Source organism: Rattus norvegicus, chromosome 4, assembly GCF_021556685.1.
Source record: "Rattus norvegicus strain SHRSP/BbbUtx chromosome 4, alternate assembly SHRSP_T2T, whole genome shotgun sequence".
NCBI classification, from domain to species: Eukaryota; Metazoa; Chordata; class Mammalia; order Rodentia; family Muridae; genus Rattus; species Rattus norvegicus.
This window is the reverse complement of record NC_141537.1, coordinates 120,488,104-120,508,943: the sequence shown is the minus strand read 5'-3', so window position 1 is coordinate 120,508,943 and position 20,840 is coordinate 120,488,104. Positions and strand designations below refer to the sequence as shown.

The 20,840-nt window shown below is 48.3% G+C and overlaps 1 protein-coding gene and 1 long non-coding RNA gene across 8 annotated transcripts in view; both read left to right on the top strand.

The window, feature by feature from the left end:
• Positions 1-290: 290 nt before the first annotated feature.
• Positions 291-15,904, top strand: LOC147994944 (uncharacterized). The gene is made up of 8 exons (XR_015686772.1): positions 291-424; positions 2,458-2,624; positions 2,715-2,903; positions 3,041-3,412; positions 7,148-7,243; positions 12,176-12,238; positions 14,793-14,893; positions 15,760-15,904. It is a non-coding gene; the product is annotated as an uncharacterized LOC147994944 (long non-coding RNA).
• Positions 15,905-17,572: 1,668 nt separating this feature from the next.
• Anxa4 (annexin A4) overlaps positions 17,573-20,840 on the top strand; it is a 57,469-nt gene continuing 54,201 nt past the window's right edge. For 4 of the 7 annotated variants that reach the window (XR_015685846.1, XR_015685843.1, XR_015685844.1 and 1 more), the window contains exon 1: positions 17,592-17,619. The gene's annotated coding sequence lies outside the window, so the exon portion shown is untranslated. 7 annotated transcript variants of the gene reach the window in all.

Sequence of the window (20,840 nt, the reverse complement as noted above, 5' to 3'; positions counted from 1 at the left end):
CTTGCGCTTCCTAGGTAAGCGCTCTACCACTGAGCTAAATCCCCAGCCCCGGTAGCTTCAACTCTTGGTCCTCCTGTAGCCACCTCCTGACTGCTGGGATTACAGGCCTGAGACACCACAGCCAGATATGTTTGTGTCTAAGATTCCCCTGTTTGCAGTGCAGAACAATGACCAAGGGGTGTAAAAGCTGGAGTCTGGAAGTCCCTTAGGGGATGATATACTTGCTGCACAGGAAAATCACCTGGAATGCTTTAAAGAATCGTGGGGTCCTGACGTCACTTCTCTTGCAGGTTGGCTGTGACTATCACTGCTGCCAGGCTGAGGACCATGCTGAAGCCCCTGGAGAGTACCCTGGCAGCTAGAACTTAGCAGGACCAGAAGATTCAGCAGCCATGTGTATGGCAGTGGAGGCCAGGCCCCCTAGGTACCCCCTAGGCCCATCTGTTGGTCCAACTGTTTGTTTTTCTTTTGTGTGGGTTTGTGCATCTTCTGCATTGTGGATACCAGCAGAGGCCAGAGGAGGGAGTTGGATTCCACAGGACCAAGGTTGCAGATAGCCGTGAGCCAGCATGTGGGTGTGAGGAATTGAACTCAGGTCCTTAGGAGGAGCAGTCAGTGCTCTGAACTATTGAGCCATCTCTTTACCACTCCACATGTTTTTTAAGTTGGTCTTTATTTCCAAGACCAAAAATCCAGAGACTTGCTGATGAAGAGATGGTTCAGTGGTTAAAAGCTCTCACTGCTCTTACAGAGGACCCAGAGTTCGGTTCCCAGCATCTGTGTCAGGCAACTTCGACTCCAGCTCTAGGAGATGCAACACTTTCTTTAGGTTTCTGTGGGCCTCACAGGCAGGTGCACGCGCACACACACACATGTGCATACACACAGAGACCTAAAAAAGTAAAAATCTTTAGAAAAGATAGAAATAATGGAAATAAAAGCAAATATTCACAAAATGAAAAGCAAGGAAATGGTAGAGGAACAACAACAACAACAACAACAACAACAACAAATGACTTGCGGGAGGGGAGAGCTGAGGGAGGAATCAGCATAAACATAATAAATCTAATAACTCCGGTGGGTGCGAGCGAGGGAGGCACGCTGCTCCTGGGTGATAAGAGGCTCCTTACTGGAGACCGAGGCAGGACTGAGAGCACATAGCGGTGAGTTTGACTGTGAGATCTGGATGGTAGGCGTGTTCTAGATGGTGCAGGGCAGGTCCAACAGGCAGAGGAGTCCTTGCTCCGGTCTCCACTGTCCCCTCCATCCCCAAACCAGGTCACCAACTGAGTACAGCTTCCGTGTCAGTTCCGAGGCGCGTCTGTCCATGGACTTTAAAGTCTGGCGTTTTCTGTGCCTTGGGTTTGTCCAGCTCCACACTCTGGTCTAGGACGAGCAGCTCTGCCCTGCTCTTCTCCCAAAGACACAACAGCCGGGAGCTCCCAGGTTGTTCTTCATCTTACCCGAGACAGACCTTCAACACCTACGATAAAAATTTAAATTAAAAAAATGATTACGTGGGCTGGAGAGATGGCTCAACGGTTAAGAGCACCCGACTGCTCTTCCAGAGGTCATGAGGTCAATTCCCAGCAACCACATGGTGGCTCACAACCATCTGTAAAGAGATCTGATGCCCTCTTCTGGTGTATCTGAAGACAGCTACAGTGTACTTATATATAATACATGAATAAATCTTAAAAAAAAAAAAAAAAAAAAAAAAAAAAACTCTGGTTGCTCTTCCCAAGGTCCTGAGTTCAATTCCCAGTAACCACATGGTGGCTCACAACCATCTATTAAAAAAAAAAAATGAGGGGCTGGGGATTTAGCTCAGTGGTAGAGCGCTTACCTAGGAAGCGCAAGGCCCTGGGTTCGGTCCCAACCTCCGAAAAAAAGAACCAAAAAAAAAAAATGATTACGTGTATTTTTTCCTTGTGTGTAGGAGAGGGCACATGGTGTGCCACTGCACGTATGTATGGGCTGGAGGATAACTCGTGACATTTGGTTCTGTCCTTCTGTTTTGTGGGTCTGGGCAGTTGGCTTGGCTGCCAGACTTTATCCACTAAACCTTAACGCTCACAAGAAAGCAAAAATTAGTAGTGCTTGTTGAAAACTGTGATTCTCAAGGAACCACATCTGGGCAAATACCACGAACATACCTGCTAGAGTGGGGCTGTTCCTACGTGCCCCTCTTTTAGGCGTATCTGTTTGTGGAGGGGCTGGGGTAGGTAGCTTTTGAAATGTTAAGAGGAAGACCGTTGCAGCATGAGGGCTGTGGTGCAGGCAGTGCAGGAGTTCCTGGACGGACACACACACACACACACACACACACACACACACACACACACACACGGCTCTGTCTACCTACACCAAATGCTTTCCAGTGGTATAAAGGTGTGAAGAAGTTGACTTTGAGGGAGTGCTCTCAATTGTCTGTAGTTTCAAAGTTATCTTTTCCAGGGAACCTTTGGAGTTGGGCACCGCTGGAATGTCCGCCTTCTGCGGAGAAATCTGAATTCTGGGAAAAGGAGATGAGCTCATTCTGATAAGCGGCACTTATCGTTGCAGTTTCCCCTTCTGGCCACTAGATGGCCGCCCCGACCAGGAACCAGCACTTCAGAGAACAGGTAGGGCGCAGGTGCTGGGAATTGAGATTTGTGAATTGCGGCAATTTTAGAAAAAGGACCTAGTTTCACTTCGCCGCACTCACCCAGCAGAGCTGTTCCTGTCCAAGAATCCAGTCCATGAGGCCGATGTCTCAGCTGATCTTCTGTAGACGTCAGAATCCGGAAGAAGTAGGCTCTAACGCCAGTGAAGGAATGGTCTTGTTAATGAGATCAAGAGCAAGCAGGCAGAGAGAGCAAGCGTCCTTCTTCCATGTCTTTTATATTGGCTGCCAACGGAAGGTGAGGCCCACATTAAGGTGGGTCTTCCCACCTCAAAGATCTGGATTAAAGTTGTGTCTTTTTTACCTCAAAGATCCAGATTAGAAGTGGGCCTTCCATTTCAAATGATTTAATTTAAAAAAAAAAATCCCCCACAGGTGTGTCCAGGCTAGTTAATTCCAGATGTGGCCAAATGAACACCCAAGACGAGCCACCACACGCCATTGGCCAGCACCTACCCTCAGAGCCGTTCACAGCCGATCCACTGGTTCCTATTCAGCCTAGGGCCTGAGCCCAGGGGATTGTGTGCCTACATTCAGGGTGGGTCTTCCCTCCCCATTAACCTTTCCGAAATCACGGTCACAAACAGGCCTAGAGCTGTGTCTCTGAGGCGATTCTAAATCCAGTCACCTTGACAATGAAGAGTAACCAGGGCTTCGACTGTGGTCCTCCTGCCTCTGCTTCCCGACTACTGTGCTTACAGCAGTCACCATATCACCACCATGCCTGGATTCGGCGTAACTCTCCATGTGAGTATGACATACACCCAGAGACATGCTCGGATGGTTTGATGACTTTACTCAACTTGGACCCTCTGAGGAAGCAACACCTAGGGAAAGCAACAGAATGTTGCAAAACCTAGAAACCCTGCACCGCCCCAAGGATAACCATTTTCTGGCTTGAGACATAGATGTGGCAGGAATGGTGGGGCATGCCTCTCAGCCCAGTGTTTGGGAGATGGAGGCAGGGGTTTTAAGGTCAGTATGCTGAATAGTTTTATCACAGCGGTATAAACCCTAGCCATCTTCAGCTACATAGAGGAACGGGGCGGGGCGGGGTGGGGCGGGGGGCTAGCCTGGGATACATAAGACAACATAACACAAAACACCCAAATAAAAATGGAAGAATTTGATCTGCTTGGAACATTCCCAGAATTTGGGGACACATGCTGTTTGGGCCTGGCTCCTGTTACTCAGCCTTCATTTAGGGACAACATCATGTCATTTTGTACGTGCAGTTTGACAGGTCATCTGCTGTATTGTTGTCTGTTGCCTACGGATCACAGTTGAGGGATAGAAATTATTTCCAGTTGTTGGGTATTGCAAGCAATCTCTCTGTGTGTCTGTCTTTCTGTCTCTCTCTTTGTCTCTGTCTCTGTCTGTCTCTGTCTCTCTCTCAACCAGGTCTCAGGTAGCCCAGGCTGGCTACAAACTCCTTAAGTAGTTGAGGATAACCTTGAATGCACCGGCATGTTTGGGGTGTGTGTGCAGGTGTGAACCCAGGGTCTTGTGCTTGTAGGTGAGCTCTCAACTGAGCCCCAGCCTCGGCCCTACTGTGGCGGTTTGAACGCCTTCTGCTATGCATTGCCTACGCTGGGTCGTGGGACATCATTTGTTCAGTTTTACCTGGTCTGCACTCACGAGGCCTGGTGGAGCTACAGTCAGATTCCCGTGAGCAGTAACTCCAGCCTTACATAGAGGCGACAGCTCCTCTCATGCTGCTGCGTGTGCGAATCTCACCAGGCTCTAGCTGGCGGTTGTCTGAGGTTTGGGCCATGTTGAAGTATTCTAAGACTTTTGGTGGATAAGAATATTAAAAGGAAGTTTCCATGGGAATGAAAAGATGGCTTAGGGGTTAAAAGTATGTATTGCTTTTCTAAAGAGTGATTCACACACAACCTCCTGCAACTCCAGCTCAAGGAACCTGACACCTCTAGCCTCCGCAAACACACACACACACACACACACACACACACACACACACACACGTGTACACACACATACACAACACACACGTGTACACACACATACACACACATACACAACACACATGTGTACACACATACACACATACACACATACACAACACACACGTGTACACACATACATACACACATACACAACACACGTGTACACACACAAGTGTACACACATGTACACACACATACACACACAGGTGTACACACACGCACACACTTAAAAATAAAATGAATCTTTACAAAACAAATTCCTACACTGTAGATGTTGCCTGGTCAATGTGGTGCAAACCTGTAAGCCCAGTGGAGGCACATCCAAGCTCTCTGGGGATTTGTTTTTAAAATATAGACTCAGCAAGATGGTAAAGGTCTTGCCATCAAGCACGATGACATGAGTTTAGTCCCCAGGAACCACACAGGAGGAGAGAACCAGCTCCTGAGGGTGGTCTCTGATCTTCACGTGAACCCTCCCAGATAAGTTAACATTTTTTTTAAAGTGATTACATAAGAGGAGAACAGCATGAAGAAGTAGCTCTCAATGGGGCTTATCTTGTTCCCCATCACACCTTGGCAATGCCTGGAGATATTCCTATTTTGTCATAACTGGGGCAGAGACACCAGCATTGAATGGGTTGTCAGGGCTGTCAGTGAGTACCCTCCAAAGCCCAGTCTCCCAACAAACCCACTAACCCAGCAAAGACCCAGTGCGGATCAAGGTTCTCCTGTGCCATCACCTTTATTAGTTGTTCATGGGTTTTCATATTTCATGTGACATCGTGATCTACAATGACATTTTTATGCTATTAAAGTTAGTCTTAAAAAAGAATGACTCTTTATTTCTGGCCTGTGAATCAAATCTGACATTTCCAGAAGTTTAAAATAAGAAGTTATCACTGTTGAGGGAGAATTCCTTGTGAGCTTTCCGTTTCTGGAGATCTGAGCAAGAGGCACCAAAGAGTTTTGTTCAAAGATGTCTATTTAACAGTGAGTCTTGGAATCAAACAGGTTCTGCAGGTATTCTGGTGATACGCCGGAAGTCTCACCTTCCTTTCCTGGAGGAGACCGCCTTGTTCTGAGAGGACAAACAGGTTTTTTATGAGCTCCCTTACAAACTTAAGAGACACGTGCAATCCCAACATTTAGGAGCTGAGGTCAGGGGAGCCATAGTTCAAGGCTAGCCTGGAGGCAAGGGATATCGCTCAGTCAGCAGTGCTTGCCCCATCCAATCCCCAGCGCTGCGTAAAAGGAGCATTTCTCGATGTAATTCCAGACCTGGGAAGGAGGAGGCAGGAAGATCAGAGGTTAACCATCACCCTAACTACAGAGTTAGAGGCTAGCCTGGGTTTTGTAAGACCCTGTCTCAGATTTAAAAGCAAGGAAAGCTGCCCTAAGCAAGGCTGTCAGGAGTGGAGGACGCCCTGGGTGAGGGAGGTCCCTGAGTGAATATTGTTGACATGGGCTCCACTATACCCAGGACTCCAATGCCTCTGTCCATGGGTGTGGCAAAGCCTTCCCAGGGTGAGGCTCACGAGGGACCTCAAAGCCTTCCTCAGAGTCAAAGTGTGGATGCATGAGTGGTGTGAGCAAAGACTAGAAACTGAAGTTTCTTCCTCCTCCCTGAAGTTTAGGGCCTGAGAGTGCTCACCTACAGAGACCCCAGAGTAGAGGGTAGACAAGCCCTGCCCAGGTGCTGGACCTAATAACCGTGCTGAGGTTCTGGGTTGGTGGCTGTAGTAGGCACCCTCAGTCAGAGTAAGCACACCCCCACCTTATCCCAGCTTTCTTTTTTTTTTTTCCCACTTTTATTAAATTGTGTATTTCTTATTTACATTTCAAATGTTATTCCCTTTCCCGGTTTCTTATCCATGAGCCCCCTAACCCCTCCCTCTCCCATTCTATATGGGTGTTCCCCTCCCCATCCACTTCCCCCTTGCTGCCCACCCCAATAATCCACTACACTGGGGGTCCAACTTTGTCAGGATCAAGGGCTTCACCTTCCACTGGTGCCCCAACAAGGCTATTCAATGCTACCTATGCAGTTTGTCCCAGCTTTCTTGTGTGTGTATCTATCTTTTCTTTATCTTTTCTCTGACCCTGGTCTGGATTCCAGAACCCATGGATCTCAAGACTTTGTCAAAAGAAAAATATCCACAAACTGGGCTGGTAGCAAAACCCTTTAACTCCAGGGATGCAGAAGCAGGGGGATCTTTGTGAGTTCAAGACCAACTTATTCTCCATAGTGACTTCCAGGCCAGGTAGAGCTATATAGAGAAACTCCATCTCCAAAAATAGGGACAAGAACTTCTTTCTCTTAGATCCCTAGTAAACTGCAATGTTTGGGTCTCTGTGACTTAAAGTTGACGTGCCTGCTTCCTTTCCTCTGGGTGTTCTGGAACACGCTCTATAGACCAGGCCAGCCTCAAACTCAGAGATTCACCTGCCGGTGCCTCCTGAGTGCTCCGAATAAAGGCACATGTTAACCACTGCCTGGCTATGATCTCATTTTTAGATTCTGGGAACTTTCCCTGTGTAGCAGACCTACCTGGACTCACGTGAACACAGCATGGTCCTACCCGAAGCTCAAGCTGAAGGCCTTTCTACAAATGTAAGTATTTAAAAGATGTCCAGCCCATCCCAGGCTAGAACTATGGTTGCTGCTGGTCTGACAGCTGAGGGCAATGCTTCAGGTCAAAACCGCATACACCTGGAATATTTGTGCAAACAAATGAGGCCATGTTTGTCTGCATGGTCTGGACTCATTTTCATAGTGGTGGCTGGATTCCAAGGGCCTGGTGTGAGCTGCAGCCCAGCAGTTGGGGAGGATTAAGCTAGGAGAGCAATTGTTTAGAGCCAGCATGGGGCTCGGTAGAAGAGAAGTTGCCTAATGTCTTTGTTCTCTTTCTGTTGCATGGATAAAATATCCTCACAAGAAGCAACTTCAAGAAAGAATTTATTTTAGCTCACAGTTCAAGATTATAGTCTGTTGCTGTGAGGAAGTCACAAAGGCAGGAACTTGACAGCTGGTCATAGTGGCAGGCAGAGAGAAATGAATGAACTTGCATGTTTGTTTGCCCCCGCTCAGCTTGATTCCCCAACCCTAACACAGCTCAGGACCCCCACCTATGGAGTGGTGCCACCCACAGTGGATTTTTCCCATATCAAACTTACTAAAACAATCTTCCACAGGCATAACCACAGGCGTAACTAGTGTAGACTATTTCTCATTTAGGCTTTCTTTCCAGGTGACCCTAGTTTGCATCAATTTGACAATGAAAGCTAATGAGCCCAACTAGCATACCCAGGCCTAGGTTCCAACCCCCAGCACTAAAGCATAAGCAAAAAAGAGTAAAACAGTTCACATCTGGCTGTCCATCTTTCATGTAGGAAAGGGGCGTTTGGAAAGGGGCCAGGGCCGGAAAGGAATAAGGTGGGTGAAGGGCGGGGTGACCCCTTGCTGAGGGCAGCTGTCACCGGTGCAATTAACATGCTTAAACATCAGACTTGACCCAGGGGTTGCTACAGTGTAACGGGTGATCCTTTCCTTGGTGAAGTAGGTGGTTCTCTTAGTTGAACTGCAGCAGAACGCGGCATCCGAAACAGGTTTTATTGTGCTTTTTGAGGGGTTTGTTTGTAGGCAAGGGGAGAGGAGGAGAGAAAAACAAGAGTAGCACAGGCTGCTGCTTTGAACTTTATGTTCTGGCGTTTAGCTCAGTGGTGCAGTGCTTGCAGGGGACGCACCTTACCGCTGTCCTGGGGAGGGTGACCTGTTTCTTCCGCGGAGCACGTGGGCAGCATGTGCAGGTCCCTGGGCCCCATCCTCAGCACTGCACAGTCTCTATAGAGTACTTGCCAGTAGCCATTCACCAGGCATCTCTAATTGTTTAAGGGTCATGGTGGAGAATGGGGTCACAGGAGGATTTCTGCGGGCAAACATGAAGTCCTGATATTGGGCAGTGAACTACATTCCGCTACATCTTCTGCCCAACAGCCAACGGCGCACAGAGTGCTGATCATTATAGCACCAGTCTGCAAATACACTCACTGCAGACAGCCCTGCTGGGTTGAGCCACAAGGTGCTTGAGGGCCTGGATGGGAGGAAAGTTAGCTGCCACACTATGTCTCCACCCAAGAACCAGGTTGGCTCAGGTCACAGACAGCACACTGCCTCTGCCATTGGGCCTGCAGGACCAGCCCCTTCCTGCATTCTAGCAGTTCATAGATGGGATACATGTTGGGGTAGGCCAACTCAAAGTCCTGATTCTGGTCTCATGCCCTGTGGGCCAGCAGCACGCACCAGCAGGGCCAGCTCCACAGTGCCGTTCAGGTGAGGTGCAGGGCCTGCTTTCCTGAGTGCTGTAACTAGTAAGCGTTGGGCCAGCTCTGCACAGCCCTTGGACATCAATGTGGTCCCAGGTGGCAGCCCAGACCAGGGACATCTGCATGGCCACATGCCTGGCCACAGACCCAGACACGGCCCTCAGCGGCAGCACTGACTGGGACTTCACCACGGCCTCAGGTGGCAGAGTAGGCTCCTCGCATCAGGCTGTTCCTTTCTGCCCTCTCAACTCCAGTTTTACCTCTCTTCATAGCACAGATCCATTCTGCTTCTCTTTCTCTCCCACATCCCCACCACATACTTGGACATCATAGTGGCTCCTGCTGTGGGTATGCTATGGCTGCAGGCTGGCCTCTGGGTCCACACACACATTCTATTATTGGATTTTTATTTTCTAACTGTGGTGAGAAACATAGCCAACAGTAATACAGAATTTAGAATTTCCTAAGTTCTTCTCTAAAACTCTTACAAAATCATCTAGTCCCCATAAAGTCGTGTCTATGCTCTTCACCAGGTGAGGAAGCCAGACCCGGCAGACGAGTACTTTTCTGAAGGCTGCTGGAGAACCTCAGAGCAGGGATTCCTGTTTTCAGTTCTGGGCATTGAACCCACGGGTCTTTGCATGCTAAGGAAGCACTGTTCCACCAAGCCAAGCTCTGTTTTGGAATTTAATGATGCTTTTCCCCCCCTCCTCTTAAAAACAGGTGTCACCATGTAGCCTTGGCTGACCTGGAACTCACTATGTAGATCAGGCTACCCTTAAACTCAGAGAGACCACCTGCCTGTGACTCCTAGGTGTTGGGATTAAGGGCCTGCTCCATCATGCCCAGTTGAGGCTTTCTTTGAAAGAAGTATTTTTATCAGTTTTTGTAAATGTTCTGTAGATTAAGGACTCTGGCTCACAACCATTCTACCCTATAAGCCGAGCCACTCAAGATTACTCCCATGCCTTTGGCATGTTTCATCACGCAGGATGAATCAGAGCCTATTTAAATTGATTTCTTCGCATTGCAAAATCTTTAAAGTCACTTCCACTTTGTGTTATATTTTCTCTGCCCTCCACTTCCTCTTCTCTCTCCCTTCCTCCTTTTATTTACTTTTCAAAATAAGATTTGATTTTTAAGTGTGTGTGTGTGTGTGTGTGTGTGTGTGTGTGTGTGTGTGCGGGTGTCTGAGGGATGCTGGGAATTAGCCTGGGTCCTCTGCAAGAGCAGCATCTGCTCATAGCCACTGAGGCACCTCTCCAGCTTCTTTGGTTTTTCAAAGACCGGGTTGCATGTAACCCAGGTTGGTCTACAAGCATGAACTCTTCATTCTAGTCTCCTGTCTCCACCTTCCCTGTTCACTCTGTGTCGGCAGGTGTTACATTGTTCTAGAGTTTTCTATTATGCATATGTATTTTCTTCATGCTTACTCATCCTTAACCGTGAACATTCTACATATGCTTTGCATGTGTTCCCAAACAGGATGATGTCACTCTTCCTGGCCCCCTGCCCATCCTTGTAGATTCTGCAGGAATATTCCTCTCCTATTTTAAGTGCAGTTTGGTACCCTTCCAGCAGCCTAAGCATCTTACGGAAAATGCCATCTGCAGAGGATGTCACCTTTGCAAGGCTTCTCTCTCTACTTTGTGAAGCCACTGTCCCCAGGGGCCAAGGGCTGCCTGACCTCTAGCCTTACTTCCTAGCTAGTGACCAGATGTAGCCTGGCCATTGACCTGGGATTCCACCTCCAGAACTGGAGAAGGTAGTTGCCACTAAAGGTCAAAATCCTCTATTCACGTGCCTTGTACCATTTCAGTGTCGATCGGAAGAGGAGTCTCAAACCTGACCCAAAGTATCCTTCATGTGGAGGTGCTTGTCTCTTACTCCAAAAATTAGCCTAGATTTCTTTCTTTTTTTTTTTTTTTTTTTTTTTTGTTCTTTTTTTTGGAGCTGGGGACCGAACCCAGGGCCTTGCGCTTCCTAGGTAAGCGCTCTACCACTGAGCTAAATCCCCAGCCCCAAGCCTAGATTTCATGGTGTAAAACAAAAGTCATTTATCATTTTTTTGTTTGTTTTTTCTTTTCTTTTCTTTTCTTTTTGGAGCTGGGGACCGAACTCAGGGCCTTGCGCATGCTAGGCAAGCGCTCTACCACTGAGCTAAATCCCCAACCCCTATCATTTTTTTTTAAAGTTTTGACACAGGGTATCATGTAGCCCAGGCTATCCTCAAAACTGATACATAGTTGAGGATGATGTAGAACATCTGATCCTCCTGCCTTTACCTCCCAAATACTAGGATTCCAGACCTACACCACTATGCTTGGCTTATTATTATTTCTTTTATTGTTAATAGAATCAATCAAATCCAGTGTCTCCCACACACAGGCAAGCACTCTGTCACTGAGCTGCAGCACCAGCCACACAGCCATTTGTTAATTTGGAAGGAGGGAGGGTGGGGAGAGGGAGCTGTGTGGTTCTCATGAGCAACAAGGCTGTGACATCTCCTCAAAGAGCACCACGGACTGGAACCAAGTGTTCAGATACATGAGCTTATAGAGGGGTGTGGGGGGCTTCTCAGCCAGCACAACAACATCTATAGTGATGCTAATTGACAAACAATGTCTAACTCAAGCTGAGGACTGACTGGCTGGTACTATATATGGACAGTGCTGGTGCCCAGTGGCTGGAACAAGTAAGTCTGACAGAAATGGTAGCTTCTCGAATGACGCATCTGCTTTTAATCATATGCGCACCCAGTCATTCACAGGCAAAAGAGGGTGAGTAGGTTTTTTTTTTCCTCTAAAAGTTCCCTCAGAGGACACAGTTTGGCTTGCAGCGAGTACACACAAAATTAGTTCAGGCTAGACCAGCCCCTTATATCCGTTATCCATCTGTATCCCCAATAAAACTGACCACAGAAAGAGGGTTGTTAAAGGTTGCTAGGGAGGAATTTGAAGTGGATAAAACCTGTAGTCTGAAGTGTTCCTCTCTCCCTCTCCCTCTCCCTCCCCACCGCTGTGTGTGTGTGTGTGTGTGTGTGTGTGTGTGTGTGTGTGTGTGTGTGAGACCCTATGTGAGTGCCCTAAGTTGCTAGGTGCATTGTTAGGAGAGGGGTGTGTGCATAGCCCAAGCTAAGTGGAGGTCCAGGTTGCTAAGTTAGTCCTAAGCTTGTTTGCCTCACAACCACACCTAACTTCTCTATGTTCTGTCTCTGCAGGTGGCCCCTGCATCTGTGAGTTCAAGCATGGACATCCACAGCTTGCAGAAATTATGTGGTTGGGTCTGTACTGAATATTTAAGACATATTTGCCTTCTTACTGTTTCCCAAACGTCACAGAATAGTAGGTATTTACACTGTTCCGTGCAGTACATGTAATCAAACGATGGTTCCCAACAGGTGAGAGAGCAGGGTGTGGGTGTGCAAGTCTGTATCAGCACTGGGCAGGTGAGGCAGGGGGATAGGTATTGTGAGACAGTTTAGGCCACATAGTAAGACTCTGTTCCAACAGAACAACAGCAGCAGCAACGACAAAACCAAGCAACGCAAACAACAAAGAGAGGCAAGATTTTTAGTGTTGGCCTCAGTTCTGGGAGCAATCCTGGGGGATGGCTGCATTTTGTTGTGGTGTTTGTTTGTTTGTTGTTGTTGCTGTATCTCAAGACAGGGTTTCTCTGTGTAGCCCTGGCTGTCCTGGAACTTGCTTTGTAGACCAGGCTAGTCTGGAGTTCACAGAGTTCCTCTGGAGCTCACACAGATCTTCTGTCTCTGCCTCTTGAGGGACTTAGGTGGGCTCCGTCTCAATGAGGACACTTATCATCTCTCATACTGAGCTTTTCCTCTGAGCTTCATTTAAGTTCATTTGCGTGTGTACCCTGTATGTTCACACCATGGCGTGTATGAACAAAAAGATCAGAGGACAACTTGCCAGAGTCATTTCTCTCTGTCATGCTGGTCCCAAGAATTGAATTCAGGTGGTGGCAGATGAGACATCTCACTGGTTCAGTCTTTCTTTTGTTTTCATATTTTTAATTTAAAAGATCTTATCCTTTTAAAAAGTTAAGATCAGGTTTAGTTCCCTGAATATCTTCTTAAAGAATGTCTATTCTATCTCCTTTTTGAAATAGGGTTTCACGTAGCTCAGGCTAGCACTGAGTTTCTTATGGAGCCCATGATGGCTTTGAACTTCTGATTCTTCTGCCTCACAAGTGCTGGGATTTATCAGGTACCACCATGTCCAGATGAATTTCCAATGTAACTAAGTATCCTGAATTTTGTCTAGTAATCTCATAAGTGAGATTAGCAGCTGCCTGCTAGAGGCAGAGAAAAAAGGGAAACATAAAAAGACAGAGAGAAGAGAGAGAGAAAAGGGAAGAGGCCAGCTGGGAACACGAGAGGAGAGAGAGAAAATGGGGAGAGGGAGGAGGAAGAGGGGAGAAGAGGAAAGGGGGAGGGAGATGGGGAAGGGAAAAGAAGAAGGGGAGGGAGAGGGAGCCCCTCCCAACAGTCCTTTTATACTTGAGCCAGGCTCTTGCCAGGTTGTTGCTAGGTAACTGTTGGGCGGAGCCTGGAGGAAAAGCTAACACCTGCTCCTGTTAGAGGGTGGGGCTTGACAGTGTACCATTATTAACCTTAGCGTTGCTTCCAGTTTCCCGGAGTAGCTGATGGCAGTCTCTTCATGGTTTTGCTCTTAGATTCCCCAGAGAGAAACTCCAATCTCCCAACTCCGCAACTGTAATCCCGCACCAGTGTTCTAGGCGCCCAACAGAAACAGTTCAATATTTAGCACCATAATGTCAATAGAGTAACGCGAGGCCTGGGTAAATCTCCTACCCTAGATTGAAGATGGCCGTGATCCCTCGCATATGCTCACCCCATGCAGACACAATTAACAGTGGAGCCTAAAGTGGAGCCCTGGAGCCTGCCGGGTCTTAATGACTACAGATGTATAGAGTGTAACAGACATGCTTGACCTTCTTGAAGCCTAGACGGCAAGTCACTGGGTCTCCTATAGCATTCTCTCTGGTAACCCTGAACTTCCATCCAGAAAATCTGATTTCAGAGAGAATATGCAGGTGGATGGTACCACTGGAGGGAGGTCTTCTATACAGTTGTCATAGTGCCTGCCACTGCTCAACACAGGAGGGAATCCTCCAGGTTGGTGACTACAGCTAGCCTACTATTGCAGTCAGGCTCCATTGATGCCTCAGTGGCAAGTACTGGGCATGCCTGGCCCAGCACTATCCAAATTTAGACTCACAACAATATGAATTTTAACAAGACAGAAATAAAGTGGTCGCTGTTCTAAGTCACCAAGTGTCAGGTTGCCTTTAACGACCAGAGTACCTTAACTGAATCAGGCACCCCTACCCCCAAAATACCCTTCTCTACACTTCTGGAGAAGTCCTTCCAATCTTCCAGCCTTTGGCCTGGGTGTAAGAGGAGAGGTGACAGCTGAGCAGAGGGGACAGAGCACCATCTGCTACCTGAACAGATTTCCTTCAGTCTGACCTGACTATCCACTTTCAGAAGCACCTGGTGCAGCGGCCGGCCGAGTCCTTCAGAGCCTGGGAAATGGGGTTATATTTCATGCTGCTTCTTGGCTTTCTCCTGGGCTCTGCTTTCTCAGGCTAAGACAGTTGTCACCTGGCTTTCTGCTTCCCAGTTGCCAGAGGGGAGTTCGTCTGAGAGACATGTATGTTTATGTAGCCCGGGGGTGGTGGTGGATCCAGGGCCTTGTGTATACTTGGATATAGTTTATCACCAAGCTACATCCCTGGAATGATTGAAAGGTTTTTGTTTTTTCGATATTTTAATTTTTTTTTCTTTGAGACAGGGGCTCGTGTATCCCAGGCTGGCCTTAAATTTGCAGTGTACCTGAGGATGACCCTGAATTCCTGGTCCTTCTCTTCTACCTCCCAAGTGCTGGGATTACAGGTGTGTAACCACCAAGACCTGCTTTGTTGTGAGAGGAAAAAAAAGTCTACTCTTGCTTTCATTCTACCTCAGAAGAAATCTGAATTAGATATTGGTAGTCTCAAACCTGGGACAAACAGCTGAGGTGCCTACTTAACATATCAAAGTAAACCTGGGGCCAGGTTCTCCCTGCATCCTTAGGCCCTACCTGTTAGAGGTCTTCCTGGCAGGCACACCCACCCCTTACCCTGAACTCTCCAGCCCAGGGCTTGGGCTGCTTTTTCCTATATAATCCAGCCATTTTGGTTACCTGCCATCTTGGGCATCCTGGATGCTGCACCTGGTTCTACTCTCTTATCTCTCCCCCTCTCCTCGAATGGCTCAGGGTCATGTCTGTCCACCCTAGACTCTCCCAGATGCCCCTGACACTGGCTGTGCTCTCTCATGTACCATACCTATAATAAACTTTCCCCTCCACCATACCTAGGAGCAGTCATGCTCTTTCCTTATTTCCTTTCCTTTCCCCTTTTCTCTTTTTCATTCATCTGGTACTGAAACCTGGGAGTGGCATAAATGAGTCATCCACTTCCCCCCCCCCCCCAGCACCCCCCCCTAAGGAACTTCTCCCAACCAAGCTGCTGATCTGACTCTCCTAAGGTATGCCATCCAGGAGGGCCCTGACACAGGTAGGGACTGGGGGGGGGGGGTGATGCAAGGAGAGCCTGGCAGCCAGCACCTGCATTGATATGTTAAGTAACTCAGCCATTTGTTCTGGGTTTGAAATCTAACAAATATATGTATTTATTTGGGTATTTTACAAGAATGTGTTTGGGTGTTTTATCTTTATGTTCGCATGTCTGTGCACCACTTGCATGCCTGATGCCCAGAGGCCAGAGGAGATTGTTGGATCATTTGGAACTGGAGTTAAAGATGGTTGGGAACTACCATACTGGTGCTGGGAATTGAACCTCGCTCCTCTGGAAGAGCACTCTCTACTCTTTTCTTATTTATAAAAAAATATATATATTGTTTTATTTTATGTATCCGAGTGTTTTGTCTGCAAATATTTGGGTACATCATGTGTGCCTGGTGGTGCCTCGTTTTGATCTCTTTAGTATGAAGTCCTCTCTGAGTCCTTAAGTTGAACAACTCTATTAATTGTTTTAATGCTCAGGGTTAAATTAGGTTCCCCAGAAGTAAAACAGGATGTAGTTAGTGCTCTCCTGGGCATTCTTAGGAGAGCCTGCAGGGTGTTGGAAGAAGTCATATGTTGCCTGTCGCCTGTCACCTGTCACCTGTCACCTGTCGGAGCTCAGAAGGAGGCAAGGCTCCTCCCTCCCCTGATCCCAGATCCCAAACCCCGTATGAGCCTGGGCCAGATGGAGTCCTGGCCTCTTGTGTCCCATAAAGGACTCAGTTGGGGACTAGAGAGATGGTTGGGCACTGACTTCTCCCAAAAGATGGGCCTTCAATTCTTAGCAGTCAAGGGATCCTATGCTGGCATGCAGACATACATGAAGACAAATCCATACACATGAAATAAATAAATTGCATACATATACAGTATATATACATATATGTTGCCTGTGGCCTGGTTGCACTTGCTATGTAAATCAGCTTAGCTGTAGGCTAACTGCAATTGCTAGACACTAACCCTTATCCACTCTGCCTCTCCTGCACCCAATTATTTTTAAAAGGAGGCAACAGTCTCCAATCTTCAGAAATAAAGTGTCGTTATTTTGTCCTTTCTTTTACCTTGATTAATTTTGTCTCCTCCCCTTGTGGTAGCTTAGAAACATTTAGGCTTCCAACCATGAAAGGATAGGTACAAGTCTAGATCAGCCTTCCTCCTCCTGATCCTCCAGCTATTAACCACACAGTAACCCACCTCCTCTAGCTACAGTTACTGATATAATTTAAAATAATGACCACATAGGTTTTGGTTGGCTGGAGAGCCAACATTGCCCACAGCGACCCATTCTTTGTTAAGTGAAATTGGAGGTTGCCTGTAGAGCCTCTGTTGCCTGCACCTGCCTCTGCTCATCAAGCGGTCATTGTACTTGCCGCGAGACGCATGTGTCCAGCAAGCAGCCAGAACCAGGCTGGCGAGCAACCAAGCAATGCTTCAATGGGAAGTTCAATGGGAAACTGGGAGTTGTTCCTAACCCCATTTCCCAAAGGTGACCTGTAACTGTCTCTCGGAACCCTTCCCCTGACTCTGGGGATTGCATCTGTCTTCTCTAAGGGAGGCATGGAACTACCAAGAATTTTCTGGAACGTATGTGGTAATGTGAAAAAAGGACATGAAATGTACCCTCGGATGTCATGTTCTGCTTTTCCAGTACACTCTAGACTGGCCTGGGCGCCTGGCTGGAGCCCCCGAGTGCGATGTGCGATCCCTGCAGGACCTGAGCCCGTGACCTTGGGATCGAGAACCACAGTGGAGTTTGGTTGTAAAAGGGTCAATCTTGAGTGGGGTTTGGCGGTGCAGTCTCAGGGTCCTTTGTGGGGTCGCTGTCCTTAGTGGGGTGGAAGGCCGAATGCGTGATCTGCCTCAGGCGTCTCCTGGTGCCGGAGAGGCGATTCCCCTGCCCCTCCAGCTGCGCTTCGCTTGGGAGGGACTTTCCCGTGGGCAAAGGGACAACCAGGAACTTGGGCTCAGTCTCCACCCCGAGACGGGGCGGGTCCTATTGGCCGGGACGAGGGTGTGGTCGCAGTCGTAGACTCAGCCTGTCTCCGCAGGAGAGGTAAGGGGCTTAGGCAGTGGTCCAAACCTCCGCTGCGAGCTCTGGGCTCTGGGCTCTGGGTGTGGGTCTTAGATTCCAGGCGGGTGTCCTAGGCTCCGACCTAGAGATCTAGACTTTACTTGGGGAATCCTGGGCTCGGCTACAGCTCCTAGGCTGGGGCCTGGAAACCTGAACTTAACCCGTGGATGTTGGGCTGGGCTGCCGGTCCTGGGCTCAGGCTTGGAAATCTTGGGCTCCCGCCGGGTGTCCTAAGCTGTGGCTAGGGATCTTGGACTCAGGGACCAGGTGCCGCGACCAGAGGCGGTTCTGTGGGCCACTTGGCGCCGCGCCCTGGAAACGTGAGGTCCGGGCCGAAGCAGCCACCTGGGAAATGTGGGAAGGAACAGGCAGTGCCGCACCGCACCGTGCACAGCACTCCTGCAGTCCTTTGCTGAGTCAAAGCCCCCGGGACTCCACACTGAGGATAAGCCACTGAGTTAACATTCTCTGAAGCTCACTCCAGCACGACTTGTGCTATCTTTTCTTTTTGCAAGTAAGTTTGCTTTCTCTTATTCTTAGGTCCTTCCTCGCCCCTCTTGTAGCAAACGGTTGTAGCAAATGGTCTTGGCGCAGTGCCTGGCACCCAGGAATCATCTTATTCTTAAGTTTTTCATTCTGTGTCTGCCTGTGTCTAATTTCTAACTCAGTCCTCAGTGCCTTGACCAGTCGGGGACTTCGGGGACTTCGGTGCCTAAAACAATTGGCAGCTTAACACTCTCCTGGCTCAGTGTGCACCCCAAGTGTATGAATGGAGGAGCACTCTGGGCCCTGAGCAACTGCGCCTTTCGTTAAGACTGGGCACTTGGGGCTGGGGATTTAGCTCAGTGGTAGAGCGCTTACCTAGGAAGCGCAAGGCCCTGGGTTCGGTCCCCAGCTCCGAAAAAAAGAACCAAAAAAAAAAAAAAAAAAAAAAAAAAAAAGACTGGGCACTTTAGCTGATGGTGGAAGGGTAGATAGGATGGCTGGTTGTTATCTATCCCGCTGCCCATCATTCCCAGACACCCTGCTTTCTTAGGCAGGAAGTAACTCTACAAATGGCTGTGAATCCCTAGGGAACAGAGGAAAGAAGAATGAGGAGGACCAGGCATATACTTCAGTTGGACAGCGTGCCCCTAGCATACCAGAAGCCTTGCATTTTATCCTTGGCTCCAAATAAACCAGGTGTACCTTTGCTTTTGAGGAAAGTTTGAGGAAAATGACAACCAAACCCAAGCAACACCCTTCTGAAAGCTTCCTGTTTAGATTTAAAAGGAATAGGATCCCAGTTCTTCAGGGCAATTGGTAGTTCAGGGTAATATTGGAGGCTAGTCTGGACTGCATGAAATCCGGCCTTCAAAAAAAGAAAGAACGAACCAACAAAACCCAAAACCAACATAAGGGTAGGTAGGGGCCGGAGGGCTGGGTGGTTAAGAGCTCTTGCTGCTCTCCCAGAGGACTGCATTTGAATTCCTAGCACCCACTTCAGATGGCTCACAACTGCCTGAAGCTCCAGATCCCATGTGTCTGATACCTACTATGGACTTGGAGAAAACACACACACAAACACACACACACAGACACACAGACACACAGACACACACACACACACAGAGACCCCCCCCACACACAGACACACACCCTCACAGACCCACACACAGACACACACACATACACACACACAGACACACACACACACAGACCCACAGACCCACACACATACACACACACAGACACACACCCTCACAGACCCACACACAGACCCACAGACCCACACACATACACACACACAGACACACACCCTCACAGACCCCCCCCACACACAGACACACACACACCCACAAACCCACACACATACACACACACACCCTCACAGACCCACACACACACACTCACAGACCCACACACACACACACACAGACCCACACACATACACACACACAGACATACACCCTCACAGACCCACATACACACACACTCACAGACCCACAACACACCCACCTACCCACACACTCACACACACACACTCACAGACACACACACACAGACCCACACAGACCCACACACTCACACACACACACACTCACAGACCCACACACACACGCACATACACACACAAGTCATTAACTAAATGCTTTTGTAAAGAGCAACCAAGAGAGCTTGGGGAGCTAGATTGGGAAGCGATAACCACGGCCACCTGAGAGCCACTGACTTCAGTGATGGCTATCTTGCCAAAGCCAGTCAGATCAGGTTTCTGTTGATTTTCTCTAGTACCCAGTGGTACTAGAGACGCACAGCTATTACAGCAAAGGCAATGATTTCCTCCTACTGGAGTCTTTGCTTTGGTCAGGGACCATTTTCTTTTTCTGTGAAAGTAGTCTGGAGAGTACCATTCAGGGTCAGTCTGTGCCTGACACCCATCAGTATTCACAGGGTAAGCCTCTTGGTCCTCCCTCCAGCCAACAGCACCCACAGGGTGAGCCTCTTTTTTGGTCCTCTATCCCTGCATCCCAGGACACATTGCTTTGTTTGTGACTAGCCATTCCTTTCTTTTCCTGATCTTGCGTGCATGGTTACAGGCTCCTCTCCAAGGGAGATCAAGGTAAGGATCTGCGCACTGGAGATGGGTCACATGTCAAGGAGTGAGGGAAGCTACAGCGTGAATAAGCAGATTTCCCTTAAGTGCCAATCTCATCCAATTGTTTGATTAAAACCATGTTTCACATTTAAACAGTCAGAGAATTTGGGGGTGAGCCCTCAAATTATATTCTTTAGTTTATCTTTGATTTTTGAAATAGGGTCTAACATGTAGCCCAGGCTGGCCTCAAACTTTCAGTGTAGCCAAGGCTGTACTTGAACTCCTGACCCTATTGTCTCTGCTCCTGAATGCTGGGATTATAGATATACACAACCATACCTAAGCTTACGGAGGGCTGAGGATCCAACCTGAGGCCTTGTGCAGGCGAGGCAAGCACTCTACCACCTGAGATACATCTCCAGTCACCAAAATGATGAACCTCTCAAATCTAAAGTAGGAAGCTTTCAAAAAGTGTTGCTTGGGTTTGGGGCTGCCATTTTCCCCAAACCAAGCCCTTAGTGGTTTGTTCTCTCTCTCTCTCTCTCTCTCTCTCTCTCTCTCTCTCTCTCTCTCTCAGAGATTTATTTACTTTATTTATATGAATACACTATAGCTATCTTCGGTCAAC